General features: G+C 43.6%; 1 protein-coding gene across 1 annotated transcript in view; it reads right to left on the bottom strand.

Annotated features, from left to right (window-relative positions):
• Positions 1 to 20,456, bottom strand: part of LOC123767797 (spidroin-1-like) — a 56,745-nt gene that overhangs the window by 9,527 nt on the left and 26,762 nt on the right. The gene's annotated exons all lie outside the window — the stretch shown is intronic.

The following is a 20,456-nucleotide window of genomic DNA, read 5'->3' as shown; positions in this document are numbered from 1 at the left end:
AAACATTCACACACTCACACCATACACTCACACTCTCTCACACTCTCACATCACACACTATCACACTCCCACACACATACATCACACACTCACACACTCTTCCCACACAAACCACAAAAATCAAACCACACACTCACAACTCACACACCACACACTCACACCACCCTCTCACACCACACACTCAAATCACCCACTAAAATCACACACTCACACCACACGTTCACACAACACACTCACACTATTCACAACACACACTCACACCACACTCTCACACTACACACTAACACACACACCACACACTCACACACACTCACATTACACACTCCCACCACACACTCACACCACACACTCATACCACACATTCACACCACACACACACACACACCACACACTCCACACACACTAACACCACACACTTACACCACACACACTCATACCTCACACTCACACCACAAACAACACAATACCACATACTCACATCACACACACACACACACACCACATACTCCAAACACTTCACACACTCTAACACCACACACTTACACCACACACACCACACACACTCATACCTCACACTCACACCACAAACAACACACAACCACATACTCACATCACACACTCACACTACACACACCACACACTCGCACCACACACACTCTAACATCACACACACTCACACCACACACTTAAACCACACACTCACACACACTCACACTGCACACTCACACACACACTCACACACACACTCACAATACGTAAATATATATTTGCGTAATATAGATATACGTATACGTTACGTATAGATATACGTAAATGATCTCCCAGAGAGTATAGACTCATTCCTCTCAATGTTTGCTGACGACGCCAAAATTATGAGAAGGATTAAGACAGAGGAGGACAGCTTGAGGTTTAAAGAAGACCTGGACAAGCTGCAGGAATGGTCGAACAAATGGATGTTAGAGTTTAACCCAAGCAAATGTAATGTAATGAAGATATGGGTAGGAAGCAGGAGACCAGATACAAGGTATCACTTGGGAGATGAAATACTTCAAGAGTCAGAGAGAGAGAAAGACCTGGGGGTTGATATCACGCCAGACCTGTCCCTTGAAGCTCATATCAAGAGGATAACATCAGCAGCATATGCCAGGTTGGCTAACATAAGAACGGCCTTTAGAAACTTGTGTAAGGAATCTTTCAGAATATTATATACCACATATGTCGGACCAATCCTGGAGTATGCGGCTCCAGCATGGAGTCCATATCTAGTCAAGCATAAGACTAAACTGGAAAAGGTTCAAAGGTTTGCCACCAGAGTAGTACCCGAGCTGAGAGGTATGAGCTACGAGGAGAGACTACGGGAATTGAACCTCACTTCGTTGGAAGACAGAAGAGTTAGGGGGGACATGATCACCACATTCAAGATTCTCAAGGGAATCGACAGGGTTGATAAAGACAGGCTATTTAACACAAGGGGAACACGCACTAGGGGACACAGGTGGAAACTGAGTGCCCAAATGAGCCACAGAGATATTAGAAAGAACTTTTTTAGTGTCAAAGTGGTTGACAAATGGAATGCATTGGGAAGCAATGTGGTGGAGGCTGACTCCATACACAGTTTCAAGTGTAGATATGATAGAGCCCAATAGGCTCAGGAATCTGTACACCAGTTGATTGACGGTTGAGAGGCGGGACCAAAGAGCCAAAGCTCAACCCCCGGAAGCACAACTAGGTGAGTACAACATGCACTCATACCACACACTGACACCACACACACACAACACACATTCACACCACACGCACTAACTCCACACACTCACACCACTCGCTTACACCATACACTCACACCTCACAAACCATATACACCACACACACCATACACTCACACTACACACTCACTCCACATACACACACTCACACCACACACACTACCACCCCACACAATAATACCACACACTCACACCAACACTCACACCACACACTTACACTATACACTCACACCACACACTCACGTCACACACTCTCTCACTTACACCACACACTTACACCACATACTCGCACCACACACACACACACACACACACAGACACACACACACACACACACACACACACACACACACACACACACACACACACACACACACACACACACACACACACACACACACACACACACACACACACACTCCCCCCCCCTCACCCGCTCCCCCTACCCTCCCCCTCCCCCCCCCCCCCCCCCCAAGCCCTTCCTCCTCCACCACCAGATACGCCCAGCCTATTAGATCTCATTTTCACCCAGAATGTAGAAGACATCGAGCAGTTGGAACATGAAATACCACTAGGAGCCAGTGACCATTGTGTCCTAGTCTTTGACTACACGATGGAGCTTAAAATTGTGACCAAAGGACAAGAGGTCCGGGAAAGGAGACTTGATTACAGAAAAGGGGACTACAGAAGGATAAGGGACTACCTGGGAGAAGTGCAGTGGGAGGAAGAACTTAGAGGAAAAACAGTGCAAGGTATGATGAACCAAGTCATATGGAAATGCAAGGAGGCTGAAGAGAGATTTATTCCAACAATAAAGGAAAAAGCAGGAGGGAATATAATAACCCATGGTTTAATAGACAGTGTCAGGAAGCAAAGGTGAGAAGCAGGAGGGAGTGGAGGAAGTACAGAAGACAAAGGACAGAGGACAACAGGATTAGATTTAACAGAGCTAGGAATGATTACATTAACATAAGACGAGTGTCGAAAAGAAATTATGAGAATGATATTGCAGTCAAGGCGAAAAAGCAACCTAAACTACTACATAGCCATATAAGAAGGAAGATGTCGGTAAATGACCAAGTGACAAGACTGAGGAAAACAGAAGGGGCATATACAGAAAGCGACAAGGAAATCTGCGAGGTACTGAATGCAAATTTCCATGGAGTGTTCACAACCGAGCCTGAGCAGCTCCCATTGTTAGAAGCGATTACCCTAGATGTAAGACTATCAGATATAGAGGTGACAGCAGAGGAGGTAATGAAACAGTTGACAACACTGGATGCAAATAAAGCTGTTGGACCAGACAAAGTATCACCGTGGATACTTAAAGAGGCAGCGCAGGCCCTCAGCGTGCCTCTGGCAATGATCTTTAATGAGTCACTTATGTCGGGAGAATTGCCCAGTTGCTGGAAGGAGGCAAATGTCGTACCGATTTTCAAAAAAGATGATAGGGAGGAGGCGCTTAACTACAGACCCGTATCACTGACAAGCATCCCCTGCAAAATACTTGAAAGAATACTTAGGCTAAGACTTGTTGAGCACCTGGAGAGCATTGGGTTTGTACACAAGCACCAACATGGGTTCTGGACAGGGAAATCATGCCTAACAAACCTTTTAGAATTCTATGATAAAGTAACAAGAATAAGGCAGGACAGAGAAGGCTGGGCAGACTGCATATTTCTTGACTGCCAAAAGGCCTTTGATACAGTACCGCACATGAGACTGCTATACAAACTTGAGAGGCAGGCAGGAGTAAGCGGAAAGGCCCTAGTATGGGTGAAGAACTATCTAACAGGAAGGAGCCAGAGGGTAATGATAAGGGGCGAGAAGTCGGACTGGCGAACAGTAACAAGTGGAGTACCTTAAGGATCGGTGCTGGGCCCAATCCTCTTTCTAATTTACGTAAATGATATGTTTACAGGAGTGGAATCATACATGTCAATGTTTGCGGATGACGCAAAATTAATGAGAAGAGTTGTGACAGACGAGGATTGAAGGATCCTCCAAGAGGACTTAAACAGGTTGCAGAGATGGTCAGGGAAATGGCTACTGGAGTTTAACACCAGTAAATGTAAAGTTATGGAAATCGGATCAGGTGACAGGAGACCAAAGGGACAGTACACAATGAAGGGGAACAGCCTACCTGTAACGATTCGAGAAAGAGACCTGGGAGTGGATGTGACACCTAATCTAACTCCTGAGGCACATATAAATAGGATAACGACAGCAGCGTACTCTACACAGGCGAAAATTAGAACTTCATTCAGAAACCTAAATGAGGAGGCTTTTAGGGCGCTTTACTCTGCCTACGTGAGACCCGTCTTAGAGTATGCCGCGCCATCATGGAGCCCCCACCTGAAGAAACACATAAAGAAACTGAAGAAGGTTCAGAGGTTTGCGACGAGGCTTGTCCGAGAGTTACGAGGGATGGGATATGAAGAGCGTCTGAAGGAACTGAACCTTACGACACTAGAGAAAAGAAGGGAGAGAGGAGATATGATAGGGACTTATAAAATACTCAGGGGAATTGACAAAGTGGAAATAGATGAAATGTTCACACGTAATAATAACAGAACGAGGGGACATGGGTGGAAACTGGAAACTCAGATGAGTCACAGAGATGTTAGGAAGTTTTCTTTTAGCATGAGAGTAGTGGAAAAATGGAATGCACTTGGGGAACAGGTTGTGGAAGCAAATACTATTCATACTTTTAAAACTAGGTGTGATAGGGAAATGGGACAGGAGTCATTGCTGTAAACAACCGATAGCTGGAAAGGCGGGATCCAAGAGTCAATGCTCGATCCTGCAAGCACAAATAGGTGAGTACAAATAGGTGAGTACACACACACACACACACACACACACACACACACACACACACACACACACACACACACACACACACACACACACACACACACACACACATACACACACACACACAACCCTCCCCTCTTCCTCAACCACCTCAGCCTTCCCTTTCCCCCCACGCCCCCCAAGCCCTCCCCACTTTACTGCCCCCTCAAACCCCCCTTTCTCCCCCATCCCCCCAAACCTCCCCCTCTCACCCCCCAACCCTCCCGCTCTCACCCACCCCCCCAACCCTCCCCCCCCTCACCCACTCCCCCTACCCACCCCCTCCCCCCCCCTCACCCGCTCCCCCTACCCTCCCCCTTCCCCCACCCCCCCAAGCCCTTCCTCCTCCACCAGGCTCCCCGTACCAGATCCTCCCAGCTCCCGCTCACCCCAGACCCCACAGACTCCCCCCAGAGGAGAAGCAGAAGAGAGTCAGTTTCAGGGCAATATACTCGAACATAGATGGGATCACAAGCAAGGCAAGTGAACTAAGGGAAAGAGCACAAGAAGTGAACCCAGATGTAATCGGACTTACTGAAACAAAACTCTCTGGAATCATAACGAATGCCGTGTTTCCCCAGGAGTACACAGTAATAAGGAAAGAGAGGGAAGGTAGGGAAGGAGGCGGAGTGGCCCTACTCATGAGAAAGGAATGGAGTTTTAAGGAGATGGATATCCTGGGCTGTGAGGGTTTCAGAGACTACATAGCAGGCACCATGACAATGGGAAGTCCAAAGATAGTAGTAGCAGTAATATATAACCCTCCACCAAATGACAGAAGACCCTGTCAAGAGTACGAAAACAACAACATGGCAGTTAACACTATAATTGAGAGGGCAGCCTCTGCTGCCTGTAGAAATAGATCCCACCTGCTCATCATGGGGGACTTCAATCACGGCAGGATTGATTGTGAGAACAAGGAACCGCATGGAGGCGAGGATACGTGGAGAGCCAAGCTACTGGAGGTGGTGACTAGAAACTTCTTAACCCAGCATGTCAGAGAACCCACAAGGATGAGAGGAAATGACGAACCAGCGAGACTCGACCTGGTCTTCACCCTGAACGACTCTGACATAAGAGAAATCGGTTTTGAGGCCCCACTAGGAATGAGCGACTACAGTGTATTGGTGTTTGAGTACCTGATTGAAGAAGGGCTATTGAACTCGAGGAGGAATACCGAAACCAAAAGGTTAGCATACCGAAATGGAAACTATGAGGAGATAAGAAAATTCCTAACAGATATAGCATGGGAAACAGAGCTCAGGGATAAGACGGCCCAAGATATGATGGACTACATCACGCAAAAATGCAAGGCCGCAGCAAACAAGTTTGTCCCAGTCCAAAAGGAAAACAGTGAAATGAAAATGAGAAACCCATGGTTTAATCAGAGATGTAGGCTAGCTAAGCAGCAAAGTAAAAGGGCACGGAGAAACTATAGGAATAACAGGACACTGGAGAGCAGAGAATGATACCAGAATGCCAGGAATGAATATGTCCGCATGAGAAGAGAGGCAGCAAGACAATACGAAAATGACATCGCAAGCAAGGCAAAGACTCAGCCTAAATTGCTGCATAGCCACATCAGGAGAAAAACAACAGTAAAGGAACAGGTTATGAAATTTAGGATAGGGGCAGAAGTATTCACTACAAACGACAAGGAAGTGTGTGAGGAACTGAATAAGAAATTCCAAGAGGTCTTCACCTTCGAGCAAGGAGAAATTCCTGAGATAAGAGAGGGAATAGCTAACCAGGAACCACTGGAAGAGTTTGAGATTACCAGCGGGGAAGTAAGGAAGTGTTTACTAGAGTTAGATGTGACAAAGGCTATAGGCTTAGATGGAATCTCCCCTTGGATACTAAAGGAATGAGCAGAAGAACTGTGCCTCCCACTCTCCATAGTGTATAACAAATCACTGGCAACAGGGGAACTGCCAGAAATTTGGAAAGCAGCTAACGTAGTCCCGATATACAAGAAAGGGGATAGACAGGAGGCACTGAATTACAGGCCAGTGTCCCTAACTTGCATACCGTGCAAGATGATGGAGAAGATTGTGCGAAGAAAGCTAGTGGAGCACCTGGAGCGAAAGAACTTTGTAACACAGCATCAACATGGATTCAGGGATGGCAGGTCCTGCCTCACAGGGTTACTTGAATTCTACAACCAGGCAACAAAAATAAGGCAAGAAAGAGAAGGGTGGGCAGACTGCATATTTTTGGATTGTCAGAAAGCCTTTGATACAGTGCCACACAAGAGGCTAGTGAAAAAGTTGGAGATGCAGGCTGGAGTGAAAGGGAAGGTACTCCGTTGGATACAGGAGTACCTAAGTAACAGGAGACAACGAGTCAGAGTGAGGGGTGAGGTCTCAGATTGGCGAGACGTTACGAGTGGAGTACCACAGGGGTCGGTTCTTGGACCTATATTGTTTCTGATATATGTAAATGATCTCCCAGAGGGTATAGAATCGTTTCTCTCAATGTTTGCCGATGATGCCAAAATTATGAGGAGGATTGAAACTGAGGACAATAGTAAGAGGCTACAAGATGACCTAGACAGACTGAGTGAATGGTCCAACAAATGGCTGTTGAAGTTCAACCCGAGTAAATGCAAAGTAATGAAAATAGGCAGTGGAAATAGGAGGCCAGAAACAGGAAACAGAATAGGAGATGAAGTACTTAATGAAACGAACAGACAGAATGATCTAGGAGTTGATATCACACCAAACCTGTCTCCTGAAGCCCACATAAAAAGAATAACGTCTGCGGCATATGCGAGGCTGGCTAACATCAGAACAGCGTTCAGGAACCTGTGTAAGGAATCATTCAGAATCTTGTACACCACATATGTAAGACCAATCCTGGAGTATGCGGCCCCAGCATGGAGCCCGTACCTTGTCAAGCACAAGACGAAGCTGGAAAAAGTCCAAAGGTATGCCACTAGACTAGTCCCAGAACTAAGAGGCATGAGTTACGAGGAAAGGCTGCGGGAAATGCATCTTACGACACTGGAAGACAGAAGAGTAAGGGGGAGACATGATCACAACCTACAAAATCCTCAGAGGAATCGACCTGGTAAACAAGGATAAACTATTCAACACTGGTGGGACGCGAACAAGGAGACACAGGTGGAAACTGATTACCCACTTGAGCCACAGAGACGTTAGAAGGAACTTTATCAGTGTCAGAGTAGTTAACGGATGGAATGCATTAGGCAGTGATGTGGTGGAGGCAGACTCCATGCACAGTTTTAAATGTAGATATGATAGAGCCCAGTACGCTCAGGAATCTGTACACCAGTTGATTGACAGTTGATAGGCGGGACCAAAGAGCCAAAGCTCAACCCCCGCAAGCACAAATAGGTGAGTATAAATAGGTGAGTACACACAAGGAGGAGGTCTTCACAATAGAACAAGGAGAAGCCCCTGCAATAATGAGGAGGCGGCAAACCAAGCAACCTTGGAGGAATTTGACCTCACCAGTGATGAGGTCAAAAGGTGTCTGCTGGAGCTGGATGTGACAAAGCCTTTTGGGCCTGATAGAATCTCACCATGGATACTAAAGGAAGGTGCAGAAGCACTAAGTGTGCCACTCTCTATGGTGTAAAACAGGTCACTGGAAACAGGAGACTTACCAGAAAGTTGGAAGACAGCTAACCTGGTCCCAATATACAAAAAGGGTGACAGGCAAGAGGCACTGAATTACAGGCCAGTTTCCTTAACTTGTATACCATGCAAGGTGATGGAGAAGATCGTGAGGAAAAGGCTCGTAGAGCATCTGGAGGGAAATAACTTTGTAACGCACCACCAACATGGGTTCAGAGATGGTAAATCGTGCCTCACAGGTTTAATAGAATTTTATGACCAGGCAACGAAAATTAGGCAGGAAAGAGAAGGGTGGGCCGACTGCATTTTCCTGGATTGCCAAAAAGCCTTTGACACAGTACCCCATAAAAGGCTGTTAAAAAAGTTGGAGCAATAGGCAGGAGTAAAAAGGAAGGTGCTCCTGTGGATAAGGGAGTACTTAAGCAACAGGAAACAGCGAGTAACGGTGAGGGGGGGGGGGGACATCAGAATGGCGAGATGTCACCAGCGGAGTCCCACAGGGCTCAGTACTTGGACCCATCCTGTTTCTAATATATGTGAACGATCTTCCAGAGGGTATAGACTCATTCCTCTCGAAGTTTGCTGATGATGCAAAAATTATGAGAAGAATCAAGACGGATGAAGATAGACAGAGACTAAAGGATGACCTGGATAAACTGGAGGAATGGTCTAGAAAATGGCTGCTAAAGTTCAACTCAGGAAAGTGTAAGGTGATGAAATTAGGCGAAGGGAGCAGGAGGCTGAACACAAGGTATCATCTGGGAGGGGAAATCCTGCAAGAGTCAAATAGAGAGAAGGATCTGGGGGTTGATATCACACCGAACCTGTCCCCAGAGGCCAACATCAAAAGTATATCATCAGCGGCATATGCTAGACTGGCCAACATAAGAACTGCCTTCAGAAACTTGTGTAAGGAATCATTCAGTACCCTGTATACCACTTATGTAAGACCAATCCTGGAGTATGCAGCTCCAGCCTGGAGTCCATACCTAGTTAAACACAAGACAAAGTTAAAGAAGATTCAGCAGTATGACGCCAGGCTCGTCCCGGAACTGAGAGGATTGAGCTACAAGGAAAGGCTAAAGGAGCTGAACCTCACATCCCTGGAAAACAGTAGAGTAAGGGAAGACATGATAACCACCTACAAAATTCTCAGGGGTATTGACAGGGTGGACAAAGACAAACTCTTCAGCACGGGTGGGACACGAACAAGGGGACACAGGTGGAAACTTAGTACCCAGATGAGCCACAGAGACGTTAGAAAGAATTTTTTCAGTGTCAGAGTAGTTAATAAATGGAATGCACTAGGAAGTGATGTGGTGGAGGCTGACTCCATACTCAGTTTCAAATGTAGAAATGATAGAGCCCAGTAGGCTCAGGAATCTGTACACCAGTTGATTGACAGTTGAGAGGCGGGACCAAAGAGCCAAAGCTCAAACCCCGCAAGCACAACTAGGTGAGTACAATCAGGTGGGTGAGTACATACACACACACACACACACACACACACACACACACACACACACACACACACACACACACACACACACACACACACACACACACACACACACACACACACACACACACGCACACGCACTCGCACACACTCACACCACACACTCACACACACTCACCACACACACACAACACACAAAGCAGACAATCAAACAACACACTTACACCACACACTCACACCACACACTCACACCACACACTCACATCACACATTCACACTCTCACACCTCACATTCACACACTCACGCTACACACTCACACAACAAACTGACACCACTCAATTACACCACAAACTCACGCCCCACTCTCACACACTCACACCATACACTCACACCACATACTCACACCACACACACACACACACCAAACACACACACACCAAACACACACACACACACACACAGAGGCGGTATATCTATTAGGCGGTATCTATTTCTTGTATATGTTAACGACATGTTTACAGGCGTAGAGTCCTACATGTCGATGTTTGCGGATGATGCAAAGTTGATGAGAAGAGTTGTGACAGATGAGGATTGCAGGATCCTCCAAGAGGACCTGAACAGATTGCAGAGATGGTCAGAGAAATGGCTACTAGAATTCAACACGAGCAAATGTAAAGTTATGGAAATGGGACTAGGAGATAGGAGACCAAAGGGACAGTACACAATGAAGGGGAACAGCCTACCTGTAACGACGCGTGAAAGAGACCTGGGGGTGGACGTAACACCTAATCTATCTCCTGAGGCACATATTAATAGGATAACGACAGCAGCGTACTCTACACTGGCAAAAGTTAGAACATCATTCAGAAACCTAAGTAAGGAGGCATTTAGGGCGCTTTACACTGCCTACGTAAGGCCAGTCTTAGAGTATGCCGCCTCATCATGGAGTCCCCATCTGAAGAAGCATATAATGAAACTGGAAAAGGTTCAGAGGTTTGCAACGAGACTCGTCCCAGAGCTACGAGGGATGGGGTATGAAGAGCGCCTGAGGGAACTGTGCCTTACGACACTAGAAAGAAGAAGGGAGAGGGGGGGACATGATAGGAACGTATAAGATACTCAGAGGAATTGACAGAGTGGACATAGACGAAATGTTCACACGGAATAGTAACAGAACGAGAGGACATGGATGGAAGCTTGAAACTCAGATGAGTCACAGAGATGTTAGGAAGTTTTCTTTTAGCGTGAGAGTAGTGGGGAAATGGAATGCACTTCAGGATCAGGTTGTGGAAGCAAATACTATTCATAATTTTAAAACCAGGTATGATAGGGAAATGGGACAGGAGTCATTGCTGTAAACAACCGATGCTCGAAAGGTGGGATCCAAGAGTCAATGCTCGATCCTGCAGACACAACTAGGTGAGTACACACACACACACACACACACACACACACACACACAGGGGCCTCGTAGCCTGGTGGATAGCGCGCAGGACTCGTAATTCTGTGGCGCGGGTTCGATTCCCGCACGAGGCAGAAACAAATGGGCAAAGTTTCTTTCACCCTAAGTGCCCCTGTGTGGGATATTTGGGTTTGATTCTGATTAATTAATAATTAAAGTAGCAAATTAAATTACGAAGGACCACCCGCTTTTAAAGTGAAGAGGGAAACTGAGAATTTAGATCATTAAATAAAGTTCTAGAGAAAACCAGTGACTATGGATATGACTAGAAAGTATGATCATAAGAATAATTAATGGGCTGTATTATTAAAAAACCAAACCTCAAACACCTACATTGGGGGGTTATTACTGGAGGTCAGTACGTCCAGGAATCAGTGTGGTTCGTTCACTAATTCTATTAATAATAATCTAATCCTATAATTAATGTTGAATATAATATTATTCATACAAAGAAGAACATGAATATGTGCATAATAATGAATTACAGTAAATCACACATTATGTTGAAAACATTCTGAATGTATCAAATTGCAATGTTATGAGTAAAAGAAATAAGCCTTAGCTGGTAATAGATTCCTTTATATAACCCTGGCAGTCCTCTTAATCTCCAGGTCTGGTACACCGACGTCTGACACGGTTAACATGGAGAAGACAGCATGAGGAATTCGTCTCTCGAGCTGCAAAATAAATAACTACCAGTAGCAATTGATTTAACTGCTCAATACATATTCAAGATTATTGATATCTACAGAGAAATTTCTAATCACCTGTTATTAGGTGTTGTCGTGCCGCGTGACGCGCAATCACCCCGCTATTATTAAACCTGTAAATGATGCATCAAATAAAAGGTACTTAGCTGTGGGCACTGTGTAAGTATTAAGATTGCCGTAATTTCGCATCCCAGGCTCCGGTGAACCTATCCTGGATTGATGCGTTTCAAGCTGGCTGATCACGTGTCGTCAGGAACCAAGTCTAGGGGTCCCTTATTTAACACCAGCACTAGTTGAAGATATTATCTGCAAGGTCGTTCACGCCTCACAGTGGCGGCTTTCATCTGAGGATGGACACACTTGTCCTATTTGCTGGACAATGGCGTCTTTTGTGAGTACGGTAAGCGTAGCTTTGCCTCCTTCTGGCCTTGCACGTGTCCGCTTCCCGACTGAGGATGGCGTCGCGTCCCCTACCCCACGCCGAGTCGACGTTCATTACACAAATTATTGGCATGAACATTAATATTTCTCGCATTCGCGCTTGAAACTCTAAAGACTGGACGGGTTTATTATTTAGAGGAACGGAATATTATTATTTAACTATTTTAGAATAGTAAATATATAAGGGAGAGGAATTAATGTCTCCCCATGGCATTCATTGATGACGTTAACACTATCGCGAGGTAGACGGTATAATTCTAACGCTCTATTCGGCTTTTAGTTAGAGAACAATTCGTCTGCAATCAGTTGTCATACAGAATGCTTTAATTATGGAGAATCGTATTTAATTCTCACACAAATTGTATATAATGTGTTTTACTGTAAAGAAATCTGACACAATACTAGCGTTAGATGACGTGAGAATTCTAGCCTAATGCACAGATGAATTATTAGTACAGGTGAATTCTACGAGTTCTTAATTTTACTTACTACAATATTAATATGATTAGTAATAGGTAATGAGAATACAACAATGTTGTATTCGATGTTGGAAATATCCAACATAACTCCGGGGGGGGGTTCCCAGGGTCGCAGTGTACTGTGTTGTACTGACCTATCCCGAAGTGATATTAAGATTAACACATTAGTATGTTAGTATGTTAGTACACACATAACGAACGTCCCGGATTTATCAAGGACTTACAAGAATTTAAGTCTTGTTATTCACATGTCAACTGAAACATGTTTGTAGCCTACACAATATTTATAAATTTAACTCTCCCAATTTATACTAACAGAATCTACAGTGATGCGACATCTTGGGTCACAGTGACGTGTAATGTTTCGTTACGCGATATCACATCGTAGTATCAGTACAGTTTCCTTAGGGGGAAATGAAGGAGATTATTCTTCTTCAGAGTTATAATAGGCTCGCAAATTCCGCCTACATTGTTGAGCTGCAGCTCTAGTGGGACGGTTGCTAGGAGGAACAGATTCATTGTCCTCTGAAATTACTGGGGAAGCTGGATTTGGCTGATATTCTTGTTCAGTCAGTTCTAGGGGAACCAGCTTCTCTAAGGTTTTTAGAGTAGTGTTGCCCTTGCATAAGACTTTAACCACTCTTAGGACACCTTGTCGATCTGGGTGGATGGTGACGATTTTTCCTATAGGCCACTCGGACCTTGGTCCATCACTGTCGACTAGTACAAGGTCTCCAGGTTTTAATTGTACCTTATTGTAAGGACTCGAAGCTCCGTAGTGGTATTCTCGTAGAGCTGTGAGGTATTCTCGAGTCCACACCTCATTCCACCTGTTGATAACTCTAGAAAGATGTTGGTAGCTTTCCACCAAGTCTCCTCGAGTCACATGGGATGGGTCTACTGGGTCCTCTTCGACTAAGGGGATGAGAGGGCTCAATAGACCTCCATGGATCAAGTGAGAGGGGCTCAGTGGTTCTCTCTGGGTGTAATCATCAGACAGGTAGGTGATCGGGCGGTTATTGACTCGCGCCTCGATTTCTACAACAATAGTTTGGAGTTCTGAGTAACTGACCCTTTGTCGGTGTAACGTTTTCCTTAGACATCTTTTGACTGTGCCTACCATTCGCTCATAGAACCCACCTTGCCAAGGGGCTCTTGGTGCTATGAATTTCCAGTGACATTGTCTTCTTTGTAAGACTGATTGCACTTCAGGGTGGTTCCAGACTTCTCGTAAACAGCTTTCTCCCGCTACAAAATTAGATCCGTTGTCTGATATCATTAATCTAGGACATGATCGACGGGCAGCAAATCTGCGGAAAGCTTGAATGAACGCTTCAGCACTCATGTCTGGGGTGACCTCTAAGTGTACACCTCTGGTTGTAGCACAGGTAAAGAGACAAATGTACGCTTTCACTGGTATATTATCTGGGTTACCAGTGAGGAGTAAGGCTCCTGTATAATCTACTCCAGTTGTTTCGAATGGACGAAGATGAACTACTCGCTCTTCTGGGAGTGGAGGAGGTCCTGGGTAAGGACAGACTCTAGCGTCGTATCTCTTACAGATTACACAAGATTTAATAATGGTCTTAACAGTCTGACGACCTTGAGGAAGCCAATACCTTTGTCTAAGATCGGTGAGCGTATCTAAAACTCCACCATGTAGGGTACCATATTGATGGTGATGTAAGACAAAAAGTTTAGTTATGATGTGGTGGCGAGGTAAAAGGATTGGGTTCTTAGTGTCTAAGTCAATCTTTGCATGTAGCAAACGTCCTCCACATCGTAGTATGTTATGAGTGTTGACATCGTACCAGATGCCCAGAGATTTAGTGAGTTTATCCGGAAGATTCTCAAATTCGCTTCCGTAAGTCTCTTGCTGCGCCCGTTTAATCCAATAATGAACAGGATTGGGGAATTTGTGTTGTATTCCTATTTTAGAGAGGAAATCAAACACGTGTGCAGTCACTCGTAACAATTTGCTTAAATTAGAATAATGATGAGGATTAATGGCTAATGTTCGCTGAGGCTCTGGGTCCTTCATGGGAGTGGTGATATTGGTCACGATGACTTGTGGCTTTTGTTTGGGCCACTGACCACCAACAAGCCATGAAGGTCCGTTGAACCACAGTGAAGATTTGACAAGTTGTTTTAATGTCAATCCTCTCGACAAATAATCTGCAGGATTGTCCTTAGTAGGGACATGTCTAAACTTATAACCTGCGGATAAATCATGAATCTCCCTGACGCGATTACTGACATAAGGAGTTTTGTTGTTATTGTTTCTTACCCATTGTAAGACTGCCTCGTTGTCTGACCACACTACAATCTCACCAAAGTGGATATTACTGAGTGTCTTTGCCAGGCAATGGGCTAACCTTACTCCCACTAGCAACGCAGTCAATTCCATCTGAGGTAAGGATCTCTTTTTGATGGGAGCAACTCTTGCTTTTGATGTGAGTAAAATTGATTGAGCACTGTTAACTAAATAGGCTACTGCGCCATATGCTTTGCCAGAGGCATCGCAAAAAACGTGCAAATTGGTGGGTAAGTTTGGTCCCGAGGCATTACGTGGAAATTTCAAAACACCTAACTGATTAAAATCCGTTGAGAGTATTTGCCATTTGGCTTGTAACTCACTTGGTAACGGGTCATCCCATCCCATATGTTGTTGCCAGCACTCCTGCATTAGGAGTTTACCCCTTATTAATATAGGACTAAGTAGGCCTAAAGGGTCAAATGGTTGACTGACAAATGAGAGCAGTGTTCTCATGGTAAGGGTGGAGTCATCAGTTTGCACTGACTTGACATTCATTTCGTCAGTGTTGGTGTTCCATTCCACACCTAGAACCTTTAAGCTACTGGGTACCTGATAATCGGGAAATTCCTTCTCAATTAACTGGTTAAGTAGTTTATTATTTGAGGCCCATGACTGTAGAGGCATATTAGCTCCTAACAGTTCACGGTTAGCCTCATGGTAGATTTCTACCAGATCAGCTTGATCATTAGTTGTCCCCTGGAAATTGTCGACATACAAGTTGTCGCTAATGGTTGCCTTATAAGGGCTGTCTGATTTCCTCAAATGCGTGTCTAATGTGGCTTGCAAAAGAAACGGTGAGGATGTAGCACCAAATAATACAGAGGCGAACCGATAGGTGATTATTTCACTGTTAGGATCCAGTGGATCCTTGTACCAGAGGAATTTTGTGTAGTCACGATCTTCCTCCTGCAATCCTACTCGGAGAAAGGCTTTGCTGATGTCAGCAGTGTAGGCAAAAATGCCTGTACGAAATCGTAACAATACGTCATGTAGCCTTTGTGTTAGGCTAGGTCCCGTTTGGAGACATTCATTTAGAGACACACTATTAGGCTTTACTTTAGCACTGCAATTAAAGACAATACGAATAGGTGTTGTCAGTGAGTCCTTCACCACAGCATGGTGAGGTAAATAATGACCTGCTTTTCGGTCATCGTGTTCAACAACTTCAATGAACTTATTGTTAAGTTGTTGTTGGATAAGTTGGTGATACATGGTTAATTTCTCTGGCTGCTTCTGCAGTCGTGTTAATTGAGACCGCAATTGTGAGGCTGCCATAAAATAATTCACTGGAAGTTGGGGATGATCTAACTTCCATGGGAGTCTTACCCAGTATTGTTTATTTGAGTAGACAACCGTATCCAGATATTGCTGGTAAGTCCATGTATCATCAGGACTTGGTTGCTCAGGGATGATGCCTAACGTATCTAAATCCCACAAACGATGTATTGGTGGGTCAGACTCAATGTCCTCGGCTATTTCCCTGAAGCGTAGGGGTGACTGCTCTAAGCCTAGTCACGCCACAATTACATTATTGGTTTGTTGGTTTGTGGGCGCTGGACCTTGTCTGAAAAGCACGGGTCCTGTGAGCAATTTGCCCCCTGCGGACGACAACAAATTCATACCATGTTGCCTAGTGCATCCAGTGATAAACTTGTAATAATGATCCGCGCCTATTAATATTCCAATATCTGTGAGACAATCGGAATTTATTTTATGATCCGCTAGCCTCATGCGGTTTCGCTTAAGGTGTCTCGCAGTTCGAGCTAATCCTGTGACCTGTAGGTCCGTAGGAATCTTATCTACGACCACAGCATGAATGGGGCTGGCAGAGGATCCTAATCTAACTAGTAATTTGACTACCTTGTAGTCACGTGGTCCACTATTTGATAGGAAACCAGAAATGTTTAACTTCACACTTTTGGTAGGTTTTAAATTTAAATCATCTACCAACTGTTGTGTGATGAAAGTTTTTTGGGAACCTTGGTCAAAGAGACCTCTACTGTTAATTCTAGATCGTCGGTTTATTAATTTAAGCTGAGCAGTAGGCAAGGTAGTACTGTTGCCTGACTCAGTAGCGAGTACATTCACTTCGTGATGTACTTTACAATATTGCACTGACGTAAAATTAGTAGAATTCTCTCCAGTGGGCATAGTTGGTGTAGGAGATTTCCTACATAAGGCGTAGTGGTGTACACCCTGTTTACAACGGTTGCAAGTACGTAGTGGTACTGCACATTGCTTGGGATCATGAGAACCCATACGTTTAGTGCATTTGTGCAATTCCTGTAACCTTTTAACTCTAGCATTATACGTAGGATAAGCAGAGCATTGATAAGTGGTGTGTTCCTGATTGCAGAACAGACACTTTCTTTGATTAATAGACTTAGTCTCTTTAGTAGACAAGTCATGAGTTATCTCTGAAGGAGATACTGAGTAGGTACCTACATTTCCACTTCTTTTCCTGGTGGATGGAGTAGGTTTGGATTTATATTTATTAGACTTACTTGGAGTCTGTTTAGGTTTGACTGAAATATCAGTATTGATTGGTTTAGACTCAGGTTTAATTTTGTCATGAGTCTTTAACCTATTAACTGTGATCCTCAACCCCTCGAAAATCTGATCGAGAGTAAGAAACTCAGTATTATAATGTGAGCAGAGCTCTGTCAAGACATTCCGAGGTAATTTCCTCTGTAACAATAGCTTGATAGACCATTCAGAACTAGGTATATTAACCTTGGTACCTAAGGCCTTTACTAGAGACTCTACTTCTAGTCTGAAGCTTTGAAGTGACTCTGGTCTACTGTTGGGTGCATTCAGATCTAGCAATTGATAATAAAGGGTGGCTATACTTAACTCTTTGTTGCAATAGTTCAACTTCAGGAGTTTTATAGCTTCCTCATAATTACTCTCATCAAGAGTAAGGTTATGTATGACCTTTTTAGCCTCTCCTGTGAGAAGACTGAGTAGGTATGAAAATTTTGAAACCTTGTCTAGAGACTGTTTCTTATGGATGTGAACTTCAAAGGAAGTCCAAAAATTGTCCCAATTTTCTGTATCTAATCCTGAAAAGGTGGGCAAGTCTAGAGTAGGTAAACGAACCTCAGATAAGTGATTATTGGAGTGAGACCCAGTGTTGCTGGCATTGGATCCAGCCTGTTTGGCTAATTTAGATAGCCTGAAAATTTTATCATGAGTATCCTCTTCATATTGGGAGATGTCGTTTACTATTTGACTTACTTCATCAGGATCAATTTCTACAGTATTTAGCAGAGCAAGATAAGATTGACCTGCAGTTCTGACTTGATCAAATTTCAGATCAGCCAATCTAACTGTTGACTCTAAGTGATAAGAGTCAATGGGATTATCTTTAGTTAAGGCATCAGCCTTATTGATTAATCTGGTCAAGTGACCTTTAAGGCCAATGTAGGTTCTCCTCAATTGTTCAGGAGTAGCCATGTTGGGCTTAGGTTCAAACTTCACAGTGTTAGTATATGTATTACTAATGAAGCTTGGATACTTGTTCATTAGTGAACAGGTAACATTAATTGTAGCCTAAATTAAAATGACTACTTTATGGTTTACCTCACTTGAGGTTGAATGTACCTACCTACCTAACAACAAATAGCTAGATATTTTGTGCACTGTCTGAACTTCACCATTAGTTCTCGTCCGGTTAGCTCATCCTTATCACCATCAGAGTTAATGGAGATAATCCAGCAATACACAAAATAGATACACAAAATAATGTATACAAGAGAAATATTATGGAGATACTCCAATCAGAGTTATCTCAAAATTTATCCCACCCTGTAGAGGGTCAGCACAATAATGTAATATATACACAACACTGACTAGTTTTAGATCTAGTCATAATAATTCCTAGCTAAGAACTATAAAATTATTTAGTCTGGGCTTGTACCAAATTCAGCACAATCTCAGCCTAAATTCTACCTAATAACATGGGTAAAGATTATTGTGGTGCAATAAGGTAAATATAGTTGTGCTGTATTTTTGGGTTTTTTGTTTCATAAGAGTGCTCTTGCACACACAGGTGAATAATTATGTACAGTTAAGTTTGGCTTGCTAGCCACAGCCTTTTGTGATGGTTGATGGTGTTAATTAACTTGTCAACCACATGCAACCTAGATTCCCCTGACAAATGTACACCGTCTCTGGTCAGGTTCTGTCTGTAAGGTCTGGCTGTAAATTGTATATATGTGGCATCCAATCTCACTCGTTTTTTCAGCCTGAAATTTATGTACTTAGCAACTCTCAGGTAGTATTCCGGAGTTACTCCCCAACGATTATCTTGGCTAGGTTGGCGAGGCTCCACTAATGTGAATACTACTGATTCACTGATGAGCTTGAAAGAAGAAATTATGTTTTTGAGGTGTTTGATCACCTCGGCTGGATGACGAGTGGGGTGGATGTCATTACCACCTAAGTATATGATAGTTAGGTGGTGAGGCCACTCTAACGCAGGTGTTAGGGTGGTGTTATTGTAAAAGTTGTGAGCTGTTGCTCCTGGTGACCTAAAGATTCTCACCTCGGTGTGAGGTATAGGTCTAAGTGTTGTGGGTAATTGGCTATGACCCACTAAAGCCACTTTATACATGAGATAAAAGTAGCAATATGTTAGTGTGATCTAGGCTAACTAATGTGTTACAATGTTAGTTGTCACAATTGATTAAATAGTTAGTCTAGCTTCTATCACACAAGGATTAGCTATTAATGGTTAATATTTTAATTATAAATTTAATGCCTATCCGGTTCGAAAAGGACCATAATGTGGGATATTTGGGTTTGATTCTGATTAATTAATAATTAAAGTAGTAAATTAAATTACGAAGGACCACCCGCTTTTAAAGTGAAGAGGGAAACTGAGAATTTAGATCATTAAATAAAGTTCTAGAGAAAACCAGTGACTATGGATATGACTAGAAAGTATGATCATAAGAATAATTAATGGGCTGTATTATTAAAAAACCAAACCTCAAACACCTACATTGGGGGGTTATTACTGGAGGTCAGTACGTCCAGGAATCAGTGTGGTTCGTTCACTAATTCTATTAATAATAATCTAATCCTATAATTAATGTTGAATATAATATTATTCATACAAAGAAGAACATGAATATGTGCATAATAATGAATTACAGTAAATCACACATTATGTTGAAAACATTCTGAATGTATCAAATTGAAATGTTATGAGTAAAAGAAATAAGCCTTAGCTGGTAATAGATTCCTTTAGATAACCCTGGCAGTCCTCTTAATCTCCAGGTCTGGTACACCGACGTCTGACACGGTTAACATGGAGAAGACAGCATGAGGAATTCGTCTCTCGAGCTGCAAAATAAATAACT

Source organism: Procambarus clarkii, unplaced genomic scaffold (genome assembly GCF_040958095.1).
Source record: "Procambarus clarkii isolate CNS0578487 unplaced genomic scaffold, FALCON_Pclarkii_2.0 HiC_scaffold_488, whole genome shotgun sequence".
NCBI classification, from domain to species: domain Eukaryota; kingdom Metazoa; phylum Arthropoda; class Malacostraca; order Decapoda; family Cambaridae; genus Procambarus; species Procambarus clarkii.
Note: the sequence above shows the minus strand (reverse complement) of the source record. Positions and strands in the feature narration are given on the sequence as shown.